The sequence below is a fragment of the Mustelus asterias genome, chromosome 2 (genome assembly GCF_964213995.1).
Source record: "Mustelus asterias chromosome 2, sMusAst1.hap1.1, whole genome shotgun sequence".
Lineage (NCBI taxonomy): Eukaryota > Metazoa > Chordata > Chondrichthyes > Carcharhiniformes > Triakidae > Mustelus > Mustelus asterias.
Genome location: NC_135802.1, coordinates 58,662,776 through 58,669,922, shown reverse-complemented (window position 1 = coordinate 58,669,922; position 7,147 = coordinate 58,662,776).

The window sequence follows — 7,147 nt, the reverse complement described above, 5'->3', positions numbered from 1 at the left end:
CCTCACAACACACACCCAAACTGTTCTCCACCCCTCATGGGGTGGCACATGGAGGCCAATGATTCTTGACCTTTTTCTATGAATTGATTTTATATAACTTAGATTTTTAAAAAACATCTGAAAGAGAAGCTAAACTCTAACTAAGAAATTAATTGCATTCTTTAAAAAAGCCTCTGTCCCTTTCGAAGATTCCTTCCACGCGCACCGTCGAATGCGACCATTTTTCAAGCGTGCTTTTCCACTAGCGTCTACTGTGCAAACCTGAAGTGATGTGTAAATCAAATATGTCCTGAGTTAAGTTGTGCATCTCTGTTAATCACAGCTTAACAAGCTTTTAACAAGCAAAACAATGCTAACATCAGATCAGCATGTTAACATCCGATTACTCTCAGGAGCACTTTTAGAAGTCTGGTCAAAGGTTAGTGCCCACTCGATTAATGCTAACAAAATTACCACACCTTAACACACAATTAGTGCGCGCAGTAACATTCAGGATAGATAGCAATCCTTTGAGGTGAAATGGGATCCCTTAATAGACAAATTAAATTAAAAATCATTATAATGAACTTATTATTTGATAAATCATTCTTAATCTCTTTTTCTTTTGGTTACCATATTTCATTCACATAAAGCAGAGGTCACTTATTTCAACATTACAATTCAGGTATTCATTTTACAAAAAAATATAAAGATAAAGCTGAAATACCAGGAGGATTTAGAAGGATAATACCAAAACTGAGCGGCTATCATCATCAGGAAAGATTGAACAGGCTAGGGTTCCTTTCTCTAGAAAAGAGAATGCTGAGGGGTGACCTTAAAACCTAATGCAGTAGGTGGGGGTGAAGGGGGGCTGGGATTCTCCCAGCTTGCTGCGCTGCTCAGCAGAGGCCATTTTGCAGGCTTCCTGCTGGGCACCCGGGCCTTCGCTTGTCTCCCAGCCAAAGGTTTCCAGCATAATCAGCTCCGCACCAGAAATCGGCATTTCAGTTTCATTACCGGGTCGGGAGTCTAGCGTCTCTCTCTCCCCCCCTGAAGGAGTGGTTTACCCCAGCAGAGTTTGCTATTCTCCCCACGAATAGGGAACAGGCAGTTGACCCTGCTGGAGTGAAGAGAGGTCACTAAGCCCCCCTTGGAGGTCTGGGGTAAGAGAGGATGACCCCTGGGCAGTGCCAGGCTGACGTTGCCAGCTTGGCCCCCTGGCACTGCCCAAGGGGCAAACTGGGAATGCCTAAGGGGCACCTTGGCACTGCCCACTGAGCATCGGGCAGTGCCAAGGGATGGGGCCAGAGGGGCAGGGCCTATTGGGCAGGCCATATTGGGGGGGGGGGCGATCGGTGGGAGTGAGGTGGGGCTCACACTGCCAGTTTGCATTTGGAACTGCTGGCAGAGGGAAAGAGGATGACGATCGGGGCTGGCCACCCTGGTGGGGGTGGGGGAGGGGGGGGGGGTTGGGACGTCGGGGCTGGCGGAGTGGGGCGGTGGGGGGAGTTGAGGAGATCAGGGAATGCTGAGGTGTGGAAGACATTAGGGCTGGCCTAGGGAGGTCCGGGAGGCCAGCGATTGGGGGGACGCGGGGCTGGCCAGTGATCAGGAGGCCAACAATGCTGGGTTTAATAACATGTGCCAATCTCCACGCTGACAGATCGGTGCACGCGCAGTGGCCCACTCAGCGCTACGTAGCTGGCCTCTCCGGCAGGAAGAGGCGCCGCCCCCTGATTTTCCGAGGGAATCCTGCTGAGGCAATCTGCAGTGCTCAGTGTGTCGGAGATTCAATCTGAAAATCACGAAGAAAATCGATGGGAGTTACTCCCGTTTTCACGTGAATTGGGGGCTTAGAATGTTTTTGGGAGAATCCCAATCAAGGTCTTTAAAGCCTATTGCAGTCAAGGTTTTTAAAATTACGAAGGTATTTGGGAGGGTCGGTGTATGTTTCCTGTTGTGGGAGATTCCAGGCTGAAGGATTATCTATATGAGATAGTTACTGAGAATTCCAACACAGCGTTCAGGAGATACATCCCTATCTAGTGGTTAGCACTGCTGCCTCACAGCACCAGGGACCCGGGTTCGATTCCTGGCTTGGGTCACTGTCTGTGTGGAGTTTGCACATTTTCCCCGTGTCTGCGTGAGTTTCCTCCGAGTGCTCCGGTTTCCTCCCACATTTTGAAAGACGAGCTGGTTAGGTGCATTGACCTGAACAGGCACCGGACTGTGGCAACTGGGGGAATTTCACAGTAACTTCATTGCAGTGTTAATGTAAGCCTTACTTGTGACTAACAAATAAACTTTAACTTTAGAATGTGGAACTTGCTACCACATGGAATAGATGAGGCAAAAAGTATAGATACTTCTTAAAGAGAAGCTAGATGTGTATATGATAGAGAAAGGATAGACAGATAGTGTAAGATAAAGTAGAGTGGAGGAGTCTGTTTCAGGCATAAATACCAGCATGGATTAAATGGCCTGTTTCTGTGTTGTAAATTCTATGTCTTGGTCCTTAACTGGTGTTAAAAACCAGTACATGGAACTATGTTAACTATGTACTGGTCTTTAAGAGGTATGGAAAAGCAATTCAGGAAGACATCAGCAGATATTTTACTGCTCCTTGTGTTAGACACCTAATTGCAAATCTGCATCTCATCTAGAAGACAATTACAATTGGTATTGGCTGTGCAATAAATCGTCGGCCTGGAATGGGTGATTCTCTGGGGTCGCTAGCTCCAACCGGGAATCCTGATGACACGTTGAATTGGGTGAGAGAGCCGAATTGGGATTCTCGGCAGGCATCCAACCCGTTATGATTTTCCCAGGCTGCTCCGCCTGTCCCGATTAGGTCTGGATCACTGCTGATTTTCATACAATTTACTATAATTCCCAGGTTTGAGGCTGGATGCTCCAAACTCCTGGTATGTTCCCACATGGGAAATCCAGCGGGCACCAATCTTTCCTGGTCCTGACAAGCGGGGACCAGGTGCCATGGACTCTGAGAGGGGACAAGGAGGTAAGTGATGCGCGATATAACACACGAGAGGCTGGATGTACTCGGGAAATAAAGGCTTTTATTGCCAACAATAACAGAGCTACTATATACAGTATACGATCCCAGACTAAAGGGTCACCAGGCAGAGCAGTGACCTTTATACCTCTCCCAGGAGGCGGAGCCAACTGGGGTGTACCATAGGACTATATTAACAGGTAAAGCAGCCCAACCCTAACCCCAACAGTAACATATCTACAGACTCATAGTACTGGCCAGACCATGGCTCAGCACTACCTGGTGGGAACCAACAATGGTTCACCACATTCACCCCTCCTTTGAAAACAAAGGCCGGCAGGGAACAAAACACAGAACAATTGTTCATCTGTCTATAAGTTCAAACGGTCTGGGGGACCGCACCGTCGCTGTGACCTCCTCAACACCGGCGATGACACCGGTTCAGGCAATCGCGGTGATGTTCTCTCCAAGGCGGTGTCCAGCGACTCCTCCAGTGCCTCACGGGCCGGTAGACCACGAGGTGGTGACAATCCGCTGGACTCGGACACGCCTTGAAGTGGCGACCATCTCCTGGACTCAGGCAAGCTGTACACGGGAGTAAGAGGGTTAAGTGGTGGTCCCGATACCGCCCGCGCCGTGTCAGGAGGGGAAATAATGGTTGGGGGGTCCCTAACAGGAGGTGTGGGAGCGACAGGGGTTTCCAAGTCCCCTGCTGGCGCCAGATCTCGAATCGAGACCGTGTCCTCTCGCCCGTCAGGATATGCCACGTAGGCATACTGAGGGTTGGCGTGGAGGAGATGGACCTGTTCAACCAAAGGGTCGGACTTGCGGGTCCTAACATGCCGCCACAGGAGGACAGGTCCTGAGTACGTCAACCAAGACGGTAATGAGGTCCCAGAGGAAGACTTCCTAGGGAATGAAAACATTCTCTCATGAGGAGTAGCGTTGGTTGCCGTACACAGGAGTGAGCATATGGAGTGGAGCGCATCAGGGAGTACCTCTTGCCAACAGGAGACTGGAAGACCTTTAGACCTCAACGCCAGTAAGACAGCCTTCCAGACTGTAGCATTCTCTCATTCGACCTGTCCGTTACCCCTTGGGTTGTAGCTCGTGGTTCTACTAGAGGCAATCCCATATGAGAGCAGGTATTGCCTCAAGTCATCGCTCATGAACGACGAGCCCCTATCGCTGTGGATATAACAGGGGTAACCGAACAGGGTGAAAAGATCACGAAATGCCTTGATAACCGTGGCAGCGGTCATATCAGAACAGGGAATGACAAAAGGGAATCGTGAGTACTCATCAACCACATTGAGGAAGTACACGTTCCGATCTGTCGAGGGAAGGGGGCCCTTAAAGTACAGACTCAGTCTTTCGAAGGGACGAGTGGCCTTAACGAGGTGTGCCCTGTCAGGTCGGTAGAAGTGCGGTTTGCATTCCGCGCATACCCGGCAGCTTCTGGTTATGGACCTGACATCCTCCACCGAGTAGGGTAGATTCCGGGCCTTTATGAAGTGGAAGAGCCGAGTGACCCCCGGATGGCAGAGGTCATTGTGGAGAGCCTGCAATCGATTCTCCTGCATACTAGCGCATGTTCCACGCGACAGGGCATCCGAGGGCTCGTTGAGCTTCCCTGGACGGTACATGATATCATAATTGTAGGTGGAGAGTTCGATTCTCCACCTCAAGATTTTATCATTCTTGATCTTACCCCGTAACGTGTTGTTGAACATGAACGCCACGGACCGCTGGTCCGTGAGTAGAGTGAACCATTTTCCCGCCAAGTAATGGCGCCAATGCTGAACGGCCTCCACAATGGCCTGGGCCTCCTTTTCCACCGCCGAATGTCGAATTTCAGGGCCTTGGAGGGTGCGAGAGAAAAAGGCGACGGGCCTGCCCGCCTGGTTAAGTGTGGCGGCCAGGGCGAAATCAGATGCATCACTCTCCACCTGGAAGGGGATGGACTCATCGATAGCGTGCATCGTGGCTTTCGCGATGTCGGCTTTTATTCTTGCAAAGGCTAAGCGAGCCTCTGTTGCTAGGGGAAAAGAGGTAGACTTGATGAGCGGACGGGCTTTGTCCGCGTAATTGGGAACCCACTGTGCATAGTATGAGAAGAAGCCTAAACATCTTCTCAGTGCTTTGACGCTAGTGGGCAGGGGAAGTTCGAGGAGAGGACGCATACGGTCTGGATCAGGGCCAAGGACCCCGTTTTCCACCATGTATCCGAAGATAGCTAGGCGGCGCGTGCGAAATACACACTTCTCCCTGTTGTAGGTCAGATTCAGGCGAGATGCAGTGCGTAAGAATCTAAGAAGGTTGGCATCGTGGTCCTGCTGGTCATGGCCGCAGATGGTGACGTTATCCAGGTACGGGAAGGTAGCCCGCAGCCCGTTCTGGTCCACCATAGCACGCTGGAAGACCGAGACCCCATTCATGACACCAAAAGGAACCCTTAAAAAATGGTACAGGCGACCATCCGCCTCAAAGGCCGTGTATTGTCGGCCCTCTGGGCGAATGGGGAGCTGGTGATAAGCAGATTTTAAGTCGATGGCGGAGAACACCCGGTACTGCGCAATCTGGTTGACCATGTCAGATATGCGCGGGAGGGGATACGCATCGAGCTGTGTGTATCTGTTAATGGTCTGACTATAGTCTATGACCATCCGGGGTTTGTTCCCATTCTTAACCACCACGACTTGTGCTCTCCAAGGACTAGTGCTAGGTTGGATGATCCCTTCCTTGAGGAGCCGCTGAACTTCAGATCGAATGAAGATCCGATCCTCAGCGTTGTAACGCCTGCTCTTTGTTGCGATGGGCTTGCAGCCTGGCACGAGACTCTGGAATAGGGAGGGTGTGGTAATCCTAAGCATTGAGAGACTACATGTGGAGCGCGTTGGGCAATTTAGAGGCTGCGGGTCTCCCACTGAAAGCAGAGGAAGTGGCCCATCGTACTGCAGGGTTACACTCTTCAAGTGGACCATAAAATCTAGTCCTAGGAGTATTGGCGCGCAAAGGTGCAGTAACACAAGGAGCCTGAAGTTCTCGTAAACCGTGCCCTGCACCGTCAGATTGACCACGCAGCTCCCTAGCACAGTGACAGACCGGGACCTTGACGCCATCGAAATTGTCTGCTTGACAGTCCGAATCTGGAGACCACACCGCTTCATGGTGTCCGGGTGAATGAAGCTCTCCGTGCTCCCGCTGTCAAACAAACAATAAATCGGGCATCTGTTTACCTGTATGTCCATCATGGACTTGTCGAGTCTGTGAGGCTTGGCCTGGTCCAGGATGATCGACGCCACCGTTGGTTCGTGGGTGCAACTGCAGGCAGCTGAGATGGTTGCTGACGACCCCTGCTGGTCATTCGCGGTCAGTGCTGACCAAAATGGCTGCCCCCATAGGTCGCACGTGGACGATGGCGCCAAAACCTGCGGCCCCTGCAGGTCGCACATGTCTTGCGACTCCGTCGTTCGGAATGGCGACGTCCTGGAATCGCACGTGGTAGAAGACCTTGAAGATGCAGAAGACAAGGAGGCCGGCTCCGGGGAATCACATGCCGCACTGCTGTTCTTGGATGGAGGTTTGGACCGGCATACTTTGGAATAATGCCCCTTCTTGCCGCAGACGGAGCACAACACCGCTTTAGCTGGACATTGCTGCCGAGGGTGTTTCACACCCCACAGAAGTAACACCGCGGGCCACCTGGAGCTGCTGCCGTCGTCAGGTCCGAGGCTGGGAACGCAATTGCGCAGTTTTTCGGTCCCGCTGAATGAAGTGGAGTCTGCGACTGCCCCTGCCACGCTGTCTCCACGTGGTCGTCGGGGTACATCTCCAGACTTTTGGAGGCCATTTCTAGAGCGTCAGCTAACTCTATGGATTTAGTGAGATCGAGGTTACCTTGCTCCAACAGCCGAAGGCGGATGTACGACGAGCCGATTCCCGCCACGAATGCATCTCGAGCTAGGTCGTTCATGTACTGGTCTGCCGACACTGACCTGCAGTTGCAGGCTCTGGCTAGCTGTTGAAGCTCGCACGCGTACTGTTCCGTCGTTTCGCCGGGCTGCCGCCGTCGAGTGGCTAGAAGGTATCGAGCATGCATCTCATTCGGCGGTTTGTTGTATCGCTTCTTGAGAAGCTCGAGGGCCCCTTTGT